Here is a 12,793-nt window from a genome sequence, read left to right on the forward strand (position 1 = left end):
TATTTTAGTGCTGCAGGAAACAAACTGGACACAGGCTAAAATGCCAGAAATCAAGGAGAAATGGAGGGGACTGTTATTCGTCAATTGTGGGACGGCAAGATCGTGTGGTGTGGCAATACTTGTAAAGGAGGATGTGGTTGGGAATGTGAAGGAGGTTCTGAATGATGGGAAGGGGAGGATTTTCACAAGTATTTTGTTAGGAACAGCACTTTAGTCATGGTAACGGAATCAGGGACGTTAGGATTTAGTGTGTAGTGTGGGCATTGTTTTTCCTGCTTGTTAAGACCTGTGCCCTATACCACGAAGCTCGCTGAACATACCCAGGCTTTCTTGGGAAAACCTGGCTCGACAGAGCAGCAACTCGCAATCAGAGTTAAATGGTACCACGAAGCTCACTTTAGATTCAGTTAGTTGAACCAGGTTTTCCGCTTTAGGTTCAGTGCGCGTTCACGTGGAAGGGGCGTTTTTTGCGTCATTTTTCTCACCTTTACGATAGATCAAGCAGTCTATATGCGTAGAAGTGAAAATATTCTGCATATTGTCTGTAAAATAACTATGCCAAATGCAGAATTGTTCGCCATTAATCCAAATAGAATGATGATGATTTAAAAATGCATAAGCAACGTCCATCCTGCCTTATTCTATCATTTAGGGAATTCACTTTAAATACACCCTATGTAAGAAATGTATGGCATGTTTTCGACTGCCGGGAGGTAGCGGCTCTAGCGTAATGGATTGGTATAAGACCCGAAAGCCAGCGACCGGGGTTCAATTTCGCCGGTCTATCATCATGCATTTTACCCCCATAGATGTGGTGCCAGCACGGCATTGAAAATATGGGTTCAAGTTCGAAATAAGCACAAAATTATAATTCCATAAGCTTTAGTGAATAAGTATTCCATATGCATGAGAATTAGGACTTTTTAAGCTTCACATAAATTTGCATCACTTGGGAGTCGACCCCCCCACGCAGAAACTCAAGACTGACGCGCTACCTCCACTCTAGCACACGGAGACACAATGCGCAACAGTAATCATTGTCTACATAAGGTCCAAAAGGACGATCAAATAACGAACACCCTCTGATGAGAATCTGTATCTCTCATGAAGAACCCCAATTTCGTTGTTTGCACAATGACAATAAAGTCTGAAATCGGAATATCGTCAGACAATGCCAAGGGATCGGTTCTGTCCGGTAAAACCCTCTGTCTCCGGAGAGACGCCTGTACGAGAAGTGCGCCGGGGTCCACGGGAACACCCACAAATGGTGACGCCATTGTCAGAGGAGGGGCTAGGAAGCTGCGCACGCCGATTTAAGTAGCCGATCTCCGGCTAGACTAAGCCGAAAAACTGCTCCCGACCAGGTTTGGTTGCGAGCATAAGTCACCATGGTGATACAGCGACGCTAAAAGAGATCGACTTTCGTGGTACAACTAACCCAGGCTTGGAGCTCAACATACCTCGCTAGCCCTCTAAGCGAGCTTCGTGGTACAGGGCCCTGGCAGACCACTCCGACGCAAATGTTTGTTGTGTATGATTAGGGTTAACCTCTCTATGTGATTGTTGCGTACATTTGTGATTATCAACTGTCTGTATGTCTTCTGTGTGTCATACTGTGTTTGGTTATGACCGTAAAAGATTGTAAATTACTGTAAATACGGAATTTTAATTGTAAACTATATTTTTTGATAATAAAAAAAAAAAAAAAAAACACGCCCGATCTCGTCTGATCTCGGAAGCTAAGCAGGGTCGGGCCTGGTTAGTACTTGGTTGGGAGACCGCCTGGGAATACCAGGTGCTGTAAGCTATTTCTTTTTCAACTCGAGCTCATTGCCTCCGTGGCCTACCGTGGCGTACCGTGACCTGATGTTTACTGCCAACCGCTTTGGAGGATTTAAGCAACATACAAAAACTGACAACGTCTCTCAAAACTGTTTTTGTGAAACATGAGGACAGTATAGTGATACTGCCAGCAGGGAGCACCAGAGAGCTGAACCGACAGTTGTACATTTCTTAAACTTTCACCAACACAAACACGCACGCTCACTTCAGATCATGGGAGGACGTCAAAAAATCACCACCCATTCTCTGACACTTTAACCGTTAACCTTGGTTCAAACATTTAACATCACACGCACACGCAGTGTATTTCAGATAATTAATGAATTCAGATTTCACAATGATCGTTTACATGGATAAGGAGTCCTACTGAATCAATTACTGCCGTTTATATCTAACTAATGATTGTTTTTGTAAAAGTGTAACGTCGAGCCTCAGCAGCTTTCTCACTCCTTATGTGCTACTGTATAAAACCTGGTTTTGCGCCTGCACTAATTGCTTACGGCCATACCACCCTGAACACGCCCGATCTCGTCTGATCTCGGAAGCTATGCAGGGTCGGGCCTGGTTAGTACTTGGATGGGAGTCTGCCTGGGAATACCAGGTGCTGTAAGCTTTTTCTTTTTCAACTCGAGCTCATTGCCTCCGTGGCCTACCTTAGCGTACCGTGACCTGATGTTTACTGCCAACCGCTTTGGAGGATTTAAGCAACATACAAAAACTGACAACGTCTCTCAAAACTATTTTTGTGAAACATGAGGACAGTATAGTGATACTGCCAGCAGGGAGCACCAGAGAGCTGAAACGACAGTTGTACATTTCTTGAACTTTCACCAACACAAACACGCACGCTCACTTCAGATCATGGGAGGACGTCAAAAAATCACCACCCATTCTCTGACACTTTAACCGTTAACCTTGGTTCAAACATTTAACATCACACGCACACGCAGTGTATTTCAGATAATTAATGAATTCAGATGTCACAATGATCGTTTACATGGATAAGGAGTCCTACTGAATCAATTACTGCCGTTTATATCTAACTGATGATTGTTTTTGTAAAAGTGTAACGTCGAGCCTCAGCAGCTTTCTCACTCCTTATGTGCTACTGTATAAAACCTGGTTTTGCGCCAGCACTATTTGCTTACGGCCATACCACCCTGAACATGCCCGATCTCGTTTGATCTCGGAAGCTAAGCAGGGTCGGGCCTGGTTAGTACTTTGATGGGAGACCGCCTGGGAATACCAGGTGCTGTAAGCTTTTTCTTTTTCAACTCGAGCTCATTGCCTCCGTGGCCTACCGTGGCGTACCGTGACCTGATGTTTACTGCCAACCGCTTTGGAGGATTTAAGCAACATACAAAAACTGACAACGTCTCTCAAAACTATTTTTGTGAAACATGAGGACAGTATAGTGATACTGCCAGCAGGGAGCACCAGAGAGCTGAACCGACAGTTGTACATTTCTTAAACTTTCACCAACACAAACACGCACGCTCACTTCAGATCATGGGAGGACGTCAAAAAATCACCACCCATTCTCTGACACTTTAACCGTTAACCTTGGTTCAAACATTTAACATCACACGCACACGCAGTGTATTTCAGATAATTAATGAATTCAGATGTCACAATGATCGTTTACATGGATAAGGAGTCCTACTGAATCAATTACTGCCGTTTATATCTAACTAATGATTGTTTTTGTAAGAGTGTAACGTCGAGCCTCAGCAGCTTTCTCACTCCTTATGTGCTACTGTATAAAACCTGGTTTTGCGCCTGCACTAATTGCTTACGGCCATACCACCCTGAACACGCCCGATCTCGTCTGATCTCGGAAGCTAAGCAGGGTCGGGCCTGGTTAGTACTTGGATGGGAGACCGCCTGGGAATACCAGGTGCTGTAAGTTTTTTATTTTTCAACTCGAGCTCATTGACTCCGTGGCGTACCGTGACCTGATGTTTACTGCCAACCGCTTTGGAGGATTTAAGCAACATACAAAAACTGACAACGTCTCTCAAAACTGTTTTTGTGAAACATGAGGACAGTATAGTGATACTGCCAGCAGGGAGCACCAGAGAGCTGAACCGACAGTTGTACATTTCTTAAACTTTCACCAACACAAACACGCACGCTCACTTCAGATCATGGGAGGACGTCAAAAAATCACCACCCATTCTCTGACACTTTAACCGTTAACCTTGGTTCAAACATTTAACATCACACGCACACGCAGTGTATTTCAGATAATTAATGAATTCAGATGTCACAATGATCGTTTACATGGATAAGGAGTCCTACTGAATCAATTACTGCCGTTTATATCTAACTAATGATTGTTTTTGTAAGAGTGTAACGTCGAGCCTCAGCAGCTTTCTCACTCCTTATGTGCTACTGTATAAAACCTGGTTTTGCGCCTGCACTAATTGCTTTCGGCCATACCACCCTGAACACGCCAGATCTCGTCTGATCTCGGAAGCTAAGCAGGGTCGGGCCTGGTTAGTACTTGGATGGGAGACCGCCTGGGAATACCAGGTGCTGTAAGCTTTTTCTTTTTCAACTCGAGCTCATTGCCTCCTTGGCCTACCGTGGCGTACCGTGACCTGATGTTTACTGCCAACCGCTTTGGAGGATTTAAGCAACATACAAAAACTGACAACGTCTCTCAAAACTATTTTTGTGAAACATGAGGACAGTATAGTGATACTGCCAGCAGGGAGCACCAGAGAGCTGAACCGACAGTTGTACATTTCTTAAACTTTCACCAACACAAACACGCACGCTCACTTCAGATCATGGGAGGACGTCAAAAAATCACCACCCATTCTCTGACACTTTAACCGTTAACCTTGGTTCAAACATTTAACATCACACGCACACGCAGTGTATTTCAGATAATTAATGAATTCAGATGTCACAATGATCGTTTACATGGATAAGGAGTCCTACTGAATCAATTACTGCCGTTTATATCTAACTAATGATTGTTTTTGTAAGAGTGTAACGTCGAGCCTCAGCAGCTTTCTCACTCCTTATGTGCTACTGTATAAAACCTGGTTTTGCGCCTGCACTAATTGCTTACGGCCATACCACCCTGAACACGCCCGATCTCGTCTGATCTCGGAAGCTAAGCAGGGTCGGGCCTGCTTAGTACTTGGATGGGAGTACCGCCTGGGAATACCAGGTGCTGTAAGCTTTTTCTTTTTCAACTCGAGCTCATTGACTCCGTGGCGTACCGTGACCTGATGTTTACTGCCAACCGCTTTGGAGGATTTAAGCAACATACAAAAACTGACAACGTCTCTCAAAACTGTTTTTGTGAAACATGAGGACAGTATAGTGATACTGCCAGCAGGGAGCACCAGAGAGCTGAACCGACAGTTGTACATTTCTTAAACTTTCACCAACACAAACACGCACGCTCACTTCAGATCATGGGAGGACGTCAAAAAATCACCACCCATTCTCTGACACTTTAACCGTTAACCTTGGTTCAAACATTTAACATCACACGCACACGCAGTGTATTTCAGATAATTAATGAATTCAGATGTCACAATGATCGTTTACATGGATAAGGAGTCCTACTGAATCAATTACTGCCGTTTATATCTAACTAATGATTGTTTTTGTAAAAGTGTAACGTCGAGCCTCAGCAGCTTTCTCACTCCTTATGTGCTACTGTATAAAACCTGGTTTTGCGCCTGCACTAATTGCTTACGGCCATACCACCCTGAACACGCCCGATCTCGTCTGAATCTCGGAAGCTAAGCAGGGTCGGGCCTGGTTAGTACTTGGATGGGAGACCGCCTGGGAATACCAGGTGCTGTAAGCTTTTTCTTTTTCAACTCGAGCTCATTGACTCCGTGGCCTACCGTGGCGTACCGTGACCTGATGTTTACTGCCAACCGCTTTGGAGGATTTAAGCAACATACAAAAACTGACAACGTCTCTCAAAACTATTTTTGTGAAACATGAGGACAGTATAGTGATACTGCCAGCAGGGAGCACCAGAGAGCTGAACCGACAGTTGTACATTTCTTAAACTTTCACCAACACAAACACGCACGCTCACTTCAGATCATGGAAGGACGTCAAAAAATCACCACCCATTCTCTGACACTTTAACCGTTAACCTTGGTTCAAACATTTAACATCACACGCACACGCAGTGTTTTCAGATAATTAATGAATTCAGATGTCACAATGATGGTTTACATGGATAAGGAGTCCTACTGAATCAATTACTGCCATTTATATCTAACTAATGATTGTTTTTGTAAGAGTGTAACGTCGAGCCTCAGCAGCTTTCTCACTCCTTATGTGCTACTGTATAAAACCTGGTTTTGCGCTTCACTAATTGCTTACGGCCATACCACCCTGAACACGCCCGATCTCGTCTGATCTCGGAAGCTGAGCAGGGTCGGGCCTGGTTAGTACTTGGATGGGAGTCTGCCTGGGAATACCAGGTGCTGTAAGCTTTTTCTTTTTCAACTCGAGCTCATTGACTCCGTGGCGTAGCGTGACCTGATGTTTACTGCCAACCGCTTTGGAGGATTTAAGCAACATACAAAAACTGACAACGTCTCTCAAAACTGTTTTTGTGAAACATGAGGACAGTATAGTGATACTGCCAGCAGGGAGCACCAGAGAGCTGAACCGACAGTTGTACATTTCTTAAACTTTCACCAACACAAACACGCACGCTCACTTCAGATCATGGGAGGACGTCAAAAAATCCCCACCCATTCTCTGACACTTTAACCGTTAACCTTGGTTCAAACATTTAACATCACACGCACACGCAGTGTATTTCAGATAATTAATGAATTCAGATGTCACAATGATCGTTTACATGGATAAGGAGTCCTACTGAATCAATTACTGCCGTTTATATCTAACTAATGATTGTTTTTGTAAAGTGTAACGTCGAGCCTCAGCAGCTTTCTCACTCCTTATGTGCTACTGTATAAAACCTGGTTTTGCGCCTGCACTATTTGCTTACGGACATACCACCCTGAACACGCCTGATCTCGTCTGAACTCGGAAGCTAAGCAGGGTCGGGCCTGGTTAGTACTTGGATGGGAGACCGCCTGGGAATACCCGGTGCTGTAAGCTTTTTCTTTTTCAACTCGAGCTCATTGACTCCGTGGCGTACCGTGACCTGATGTTTACTGCCTACGGCTTTGGAGGATTTAAGCAACATACAAAAACTGACAACGTCTCTCAAAACTGTTTTTGTGAAACATGAGGACAGTATAGTGATACTGCCAGCAGGGAGCACCAGAGAGCTGAACCGACAGTTGTACATTTCTTAAACTTTCACCAACACAAACACGCACGCTCACTTCAGATCATGGGAGGACGTCAAAAAATCCCCACCCATTCTCTGACACTTTAACCGTTAACCTTGGTTCAAACATTTAACATCACACGCACACGCAGTGTATTTCAGATAATTAATGAATTCAGATGTCACAATGATCGTTTACATGGATAAGGAGTCCTACTGAATCAATTACTGCCGTTTATATCTAACTAATGATTGTTTTTGTAAAGTGTAACGTCGAGCCTCAGCAGCTTTCTCACTCCTTATGTGCTACTGTATAAAACCTGGTTTTGCGCCTGCACTATTTGCTTACGGCCATACCACCCTGAACATGCCCGATCTCGTCTGATATCGGATGCTAAGCAGGGTCGGGCCTGGTTAGTACTTGGATGGGAGTCCGCCTGGGAATACCAGGTGCTGTAAGCTTTTTCTTTTTCAACTCGAGCTCATTGACTCCGTGGCCTACCGTGGCATACCGTGACCTGATGTTTACTGCCAACCGCTTTGGAGGATTTAAGCAACATACAAAAACTGACAACGTCTCTCAAAACTATTTTTGTGAAACATGAGGACAGTATAGTGATACTGCCAGCAGGGAGCACCAGAGAGCTGAACCGACAGTTGTACATTTCTTAAACTTTCACCAACACAAACACGCACGCTCACTTCAGATCATGGGAGGACGTCAAAAAATCACCACCCATTCTCTGACACTTTAACCGTTAACCTTGGTTCAAACATTTAACATCACACGCACACGCAGTGTATTTCAGATAATTAATGAATTCAGATGTCACAATGATCGTTTACATGGATAAGGAGTCCTACTGAATCAATTACTGCCGTTTATATCTAACTAATGATTGTTTTTGTAAAGTGTAACGTCGAGCCTCAGCAGCTTTCTCACTCCTTATGTGCTACTGTATAAAACCTGGTCTTGCGCCTGCACTAATTGCTTACGGCCATACCACCCTGAACACGCCAGATCTCGTCTGATATCGGAAGCTAAGCAGGGTCGGGCCTGGTTAGTACTTGGATGGGAGACCGCCTGGGTATACCAGGTGCTGTAAGCTTTTTCTTTTTCAACTCGAGCTCATTGACTCCGTTGCCTACCGTGGCGTACCGTGACCTGATGTTTACTGCCAACCGCTTTGGAGGATTTAAGCAACATACAAAAACTGACAACGTCTCTCAAAACTATTTTTGTGAAACATGAGGACAGTATAGTGATACTGCCAGCAGGGAGCACCAGAGAGCTGAACCGACAGTTGTACATTTCTTAAACTTTCACCAACACAAACACGCACGCTCACTTCAGATCATGGGAGGACGTCAAAAAATCACCACCCATTCTCTGACACTTTAACCGTTAACCTTGGTTCAAACATTTAACATCACACGCACACGCAGTGTATTTCAGATAATTAATGAATTCAGATGTCACAATGATCGTTTACATGGATAAGGAGTCCTACTGAATCAATTACTGCCGTTTATATCTAACTAATGATTGTTTTTGTAAGAGTGTAACGTCGAGCCTCAGCAGCTTTCTCACTCCTTATGTGCTACTGTATAAAACCTGGTTTTGCGCCTGCACTAATTGCTTACGGCCATACCACCCTGAACACGCCCGATCTCGTCTGATCTCGGAAGCTAAGCAGGGTCGGGCCTGGTTAGTACTTGGATGGGAGACCGCCTGGGAATACCAGGTGCTGTAAGCTTTTTCTTTTTCAACTCGAGCTCATTGACTCCGTGGCCTAACGTGGCGTACCGTGACCTGATGTTTACTGCCAACCGCTTTGGAGGATTTAAGCAACATACAAAAACTGACAACGTCTCTCAAAACTATTTTTGTGAAACATGAGGACAGTATAGTGATACTGCCAGCAGGGAGCACCAGAGAGCTGAACCGACAGTTGTACATTTCTTAAACTTTCACCAACACAAACACGCACGCTCACTTCAGATCATGGGAGGACGTCAAAAAATCACCACCCATTCTCTGACACTTTAACCGTTAACCTTGGTTCAAACATTTAACATCACACGCACACGCAGTGTATTTCAGATAATTAATGAATTCAGATGTCACAATGATCGTTTACATGGATAAGGAGTCCTACTGAATCAATTACTGCCGTTTATATCTAACTAATGATTGTTTTTGTAAGAGTGTAACGTCGAGCCTCAGCAGCTTTCTCACTCCTTATGTGCTACTGTATAAAACCTGGTTTTGCGCCTGCACTAATTGCTTACGGCCATACCACCCTGAACACGCCTGATCTCGTCTGATCTCGGAAGCTAAGCAGGGTAGGGCCTGGTTAGTACTTGGATGGGAGACCGCCTGGGAATACCAGGTGCTGTAAGCTTTTTCTTTTTCAACTCGAGCTCATTGCCTCCTTGGCCTACCGTGGCGTACCGTGACCTGATGTTTACTGCCAACCGCTTTGGAGGATTTAAGCAACATACAAAAACTGACAACGTCTCTCAAAACTATTTTTGTGAAACATGAGGACAGTATAGTGATACTGCCAGCAGGGAGCACCAGAGAGCTGAACCGACAGTTGTACATTTCTTAAACTTTCACCAACACAAACACGCACGCTCACTTCAGATCATGGGAGGACGTCAAAAAATCACCACCCATTCTCTGACACTTTAACCGTTAACCTTGGTTCAAACATTTAACATCACACGCACACGCAGTGTATTTCAGATAATTAATGAATTCAGATGTCACAATGATCGTTTACATGGATAAGGAGTCCTACTGAATCAATTACTGCCGTTTATATCTAACTAATGATTGTTTTTGTAAAAGTGTAACGTCGAGCCTCAGCAGCTTTCTCACTCCTTATGTGCTACTGTATAAAACCTGGTTTTGCGCCTGCACTAATTGCTTACGGCCATACCACCCTGAACACGCACGATCTCGTCTGAACTCGGAAGCTAAGCAGGGTCGGGCCTGGTTAGTACTTGGATGGGAGACCGCCTGGGAATACCAGGTGCTGTAAGCGTTTTCTTTTTCAACTCGAGCTCATTGACTCCGTGGCCTACCGTGGCGTACCGTGACCTGATGTTTACTGCCAACCGCTTTGGAGGATTTAAGCAACATACAAAAACTGACAACGTCTCTCAAAACTATTTTTGTGAAACATGAGGACAGTATAGTGATACTGCCAGCAGGGAGCACCAGAGAGCTGAACCGACAGTTGTACATTTCTTAAACTTTCACCAACACAAACACGCACGCTCACTTCAGATCATGGGAGGACGTCAAAAAATCACCACCCATTCTCTGACACTTTAACCGTTAACCTTGGTTCAAACATTTAACATCACACGCACACGCAGTGTATTTCAGATAATTAATGAATTCAGATGTCACAATGATCGTTTACATGGATAAGGAGTCCTACTGAATCAATTACTGCCGTTTATATCTAACTAATGATTGTTTTTGTAAGAGTGTAACGTCGAGCCTCAGCAGCTTTCTCACTCCTTATGTGCTACTGTATAAAACCTGGTTTTGCGCCTGCACTAATTGCTTACGGCCATACCACCCTGAACACGCCCGATCTCGTCTGATCTCGGAAGCTAAGCAGGGTCGGGCCTGGTTAGTACTTGGATGGGAGACCGCCTGGGAATACCAGGTGCTGTAAGCTTTTTCTTTTTCAACTCGAGCTCATTGCCTCCGTGGCCTACCGTGGCGTACCGTGACCTGATGTTTACTGCCAACCGCTTTGGAGGATTTAAGCAACATACAAAAACTGACAACGTCTCTCAAAACTATTTTTGTGAAACATGAGGACAGTATAGTGATACTGCCAGCAGGGAGCACCAGAGAGCTGAACCGACAGTTGTACATTTCTTAAACTTTCACCAACACAAACACGCACGCTCACTTCAGATCATGGGAGGACGTCAAAAAATCACCACCCATTCTCTGACACTTTAAACCGTTAACCTTGGTTCAAACATTTAACATCACACGCACACGCAGTGTATTTCAGATAATTAATGAATTCAGATGTCACAATGATCGTTTACATGGATAAGGAGTCCTACTGAATCAATTACTGCCGTTTATATCTAACTAATGATTGTTTTTGTAAGAGTGTAACGTCGAGCCTCAGCAGCTTTCTCACTCCTTATGTGCTACTGTATAAAACCTGGTTTGGCGCCTGCACTAATTGCTTACGGCCATACCACCCTGAACACGCCCGATCTCGTCTGATCTCGGAAGCTAAGCAGGGTCGGGCCTGGTTAGTACTTGGATGGGAGACCGCCTGGGAATACCAGGTGCTGTAAGCTTTTTCTTTTTCAACTCGAGCTCATTGACTCCGTGGCGTACCGTGACCTGATGTTTACTGCCAACCGCTTTGGAGGATTTAAGCAACATACAAAAACTGACAACGTCTCTCAAAACTATTTTTGTGAAACATGAGGACAGTATAGTGATACTGCCAGCAGGGAGCACCAGAGAGCTGAACCGACAGTTGTACATTTCTTAAACTTTCACCAACACAAACACGCACGCTCACTTCAGATCATGGGAGGACGTCAAAAAATCACCACCCATTCTCTGACACTTTAACCGTTAACCTTGGTTCAAACATTTAACATCACACGCACACGCAGTGTATTTCAGATAATTAATGAATTCAGATGTCACAATGATCGTTTACATGGATAAGGAGTCCTACTGAATCAATTACTGCCGTTTATATCTAACTAATGATTGTTTTTGTAAGAGTGTAACGTCGAGCCTCAGCAGCTTTCTCACTCCTTATGTGCTACTGTATAAAACCTGGTTTTGCGCCTGCACTAATTGCTTTAGGCCATACCACCCTGAACACGCCCGATCTCGTCTGATCTCGGAAGCTAAGCAGGGTCGGGCCTGGTTAGTACTTGGATGGGAGACCGCCTGGGAATACCAGGTGCTGTAAGCTTTTTCTTTTTCAACTCGAGCTCATTGCCTCCTTGGCCTACCGTGGCGTACCGTGACCTGATGTTTACTGCCAACCGCTTTGGAGGATTTAAGCAACATACAAAAACTGACAACGTCTCTCAAACTATTTTTGTGAAACATGAGGACAGTATAGTGATACTGCCAGCAGGGAGCACCAGAGAGCTGAACCGACAGTTGTACATTTCTTAAACTTTCACCAACACAAACACGCACGCTCACTTCAGATCATGGGAGGACGTCAAAAAATCACCACCCATTCTCTGACACTTTAACCGTTAACCTTGGTTCAAACATTTAACATCACACGCACACGCAGTGTATTTCAGATAATTAATGAATTCAGATGTCACAATGATCGTTTACATGGATAAGGAGTCCTACTGAATCAATTACTGCCGTTTATATCTAACTAATGATTGTTTTTGTAAGAGTGTAACGTCGAGCCTCAGCAGCTTTCTCACTCCTTATGTGCTACTGTATAAAACCTGGTTTTGCGCCTGCACTAATTGCTTACGGCCATACCACCCTGAACACGCCCGATCTCGTCTGATCTCGGAAGCTAAGCAGGGTCGGGCCTGGTTAGTACTTGGATGGGAGTCCGCCTGGGAATACCAGGTGCTGTAAGCTTTTTCTTTTTCAACTCGAGCTCA

General features: G+C 44.3%; 17 non-coding genes across 17 annotated transcripts; all 17 read left to right on the forward strand.

Moving 5' to 3' along the window:
• Positions 1–2,336: 2,336 nt before the first annotated feature.
• On the forward strand, positions 2,337–2,455 carry LOC130394893 (5S ribosomal RNA). The gene has a single exon (XR_008898007.1). It is a non-coding gene; the product is annotated as a 5S ribosomal RNA (ribosomal RNA).
• Positions 2,456–2,984: 529 nt separating this feature from the next.
• On the forward strand, positions 2,985–3,103 carry LOC130400354 (5S ribosomal RNA). The gene has a single exon (XR_008902833.1). It is a non-coding gene; the product is annotated as a 5S ribosomal RNA (ribosomal RNA).
• Positions 3,104–3,632: 529 nt separating this feature from the next.
• Positions 3,633–3,751, forward strand: LOC130399851 (5S ribosomal RNA). Its single transcript, XR_008902346.1, has one exon. It is a non-coding gene; the product is annotated as a 5S ribosomal RNA (ribosomal RNA).
• A 519-nt stretch (positions 3,752–4,270) lies between these two features.
• LOC130394063 (5S ribosomal RNA) lies at positions 4,271–4,389 on the forward strand. Its single transcript, XR_008897258.1, has one exon. It is a non-coding gene; the product is annotated as a 5S ribosomal RNA (ribosomal RNA).
• Positions 4,390–4,918: 529 nt separating this feature from the next.
• On the forward strand, positions 4,919–5,038 carry LOC130395215 (5S ribosomal RNA). The gene has a single exon (XR_008898296.1). It is a non-coding gene; the product is annotated as a 5S ribosomal RNA (ribosomal RNA).
• A 519-nt stretch (positions 5,039–5,557) lies between these two features.
• Positions 5,558–5,677, forward strand: LOC130400779 (5S ribosomal RNA). The gene has a single exon (XR_008903252.1). It is a non-coding gene; the product is annotated as a 5S ribosomal RNA (ribosomal RNA).
• A 527-nt stretch (positions 5,678–6,204) lies between these two features.
• LOC130394871 (5S ribosomal RNA) lies at positions 6,205–6,323 on the forward strand. The gene has a single exon (XR_008897987.1). It is a non-coding gene; the product is annotated as a 5S ribosomal RNA (ribosomal RNA).
• Positions 6,324–6,841: 518 nt separating this feature from the next.
• Positions 6,842–6,960, forward strand: LOC130401254 (5S ribosomal RNA). The gene has a single exon (XR_008903718.1). It is a non-coding gene; the product is annotated as a 5S ribosomal RNA (ribosomal RNA).
• A 518-nt stretch (positions 6,961–7,478) lies between these two features.
• On the forward strand, positions 7,479–7,597 carry LOC130395222 (5S ribosomal RNA). The gene has a single exon (XR_008898303.1). It is a non-coding gene; the product is annotated as a 5S ribosomal RNA (ribosomal RNA).
• A 528-nt stretch (positions 7,598–8,125) lies between these two features.
• LOC130395331 (5S ribosomal RNA) lies at positions 8,126–8,244 on the forward strand. The gene has a single exon (XR_008898401.1). It is a non-coding gene; the product is annotated as a 5S ribosomal RNA (ribosomal RNA).
• A 529-nt stretch (positions 8,245–8,773) lies between these two features.
• LOC130399421 (5S ribosomal RNA) lies at positions 8,774–8,892 on the forward strand. The gene has a single exon (XR_008901932.1). It is a non-coding gene; the product is annotated as a 5S ribosomal RNA (ribosomal RNA).
• A 529-nt stretch (positions 8,893–9,421) lies between these two features.
• Positions 9,422–9,540, forward strand: LOC130399807 (5S ribosomal RNA). The gene has a single exon (XR_008902305.1). It is a non-coding gene; the product is annotated as a 5S ribosomal RNA (ribosomal RNA).
• Positions 9,541–10,069: 529 nt separating this feature from the next.
• LOC130400568 (5S ribosomal RNA) lies at positions 10,070–10,188 on the forward strand. Its single transcript, XR_008903048.1, has one exon. It is a non-coding gene; the product is annotated as a 5S ribosomal RNA (ribosomal RNA).
• A 529-nt stretch (positions 10,189–10,717) lies between these two features.
• On the forward strand, positions 10,718–10,836 carry LOC130399423 (5S ribosomal RNA). Its single transcript, XR_008901933.1, has one exon. It is a non-coding gene; the product is annotated as a 5S ribosomal RNA (ribosomal RNA).
• A 530-nt stretch (positions 10,837–11,366) lies between these two features.
• On the forward strand, positions 11,367–11,485 carry LOC130399425 (5S ribosomal RNA). Its single transcript, XR_008901935.1, has one exon. It is a non-coding gene; the product is annotated as a 5S ribosomal RNA (ribosomal RNA).
• Positions 11,486–12,004: 519 nt separating this feature from the next.
• LOC130394401 (5S ribosomal RNA) lies at positions 12,005–12,123 on the forward strand. The gene has a single exon (XR_008897564.1). It is a non-coding gene; the product is annotated as a 5S ribosomal RNA (ribosomal RNA).
• Positions 12,124–12,651: 528 nt separating this feature from the next.
• Positions 12,652–12,770, forward strand: LOC130399944 (5S ribosomal RNA). Its single transcript, XR_008902435.1, has one exon. It is a non-coding gene; the product is annotated as a 5S ribosomal RNA (ribosomal RNA).
• The last annotated feature ends 23 nt before the right edge of the window (positions 12,771–12,793 follow it).

Source organism: Gadus chalcogrammus, chromosome 12, assembly GCF_026213295.1.
Source record: "Gadus chalcogrammus isolate NIFS_2021 chromosome 12, NIFS_Gcha_1.0, whole genome shotgun sequence".
Taxonomy (NCBI): domain Eukaryota; kingdom Metazoa; phylum Chordata; class Actinopteri; order Gadiformes; family Gadidae; genus Gadus; species Gadus chalcogrammus.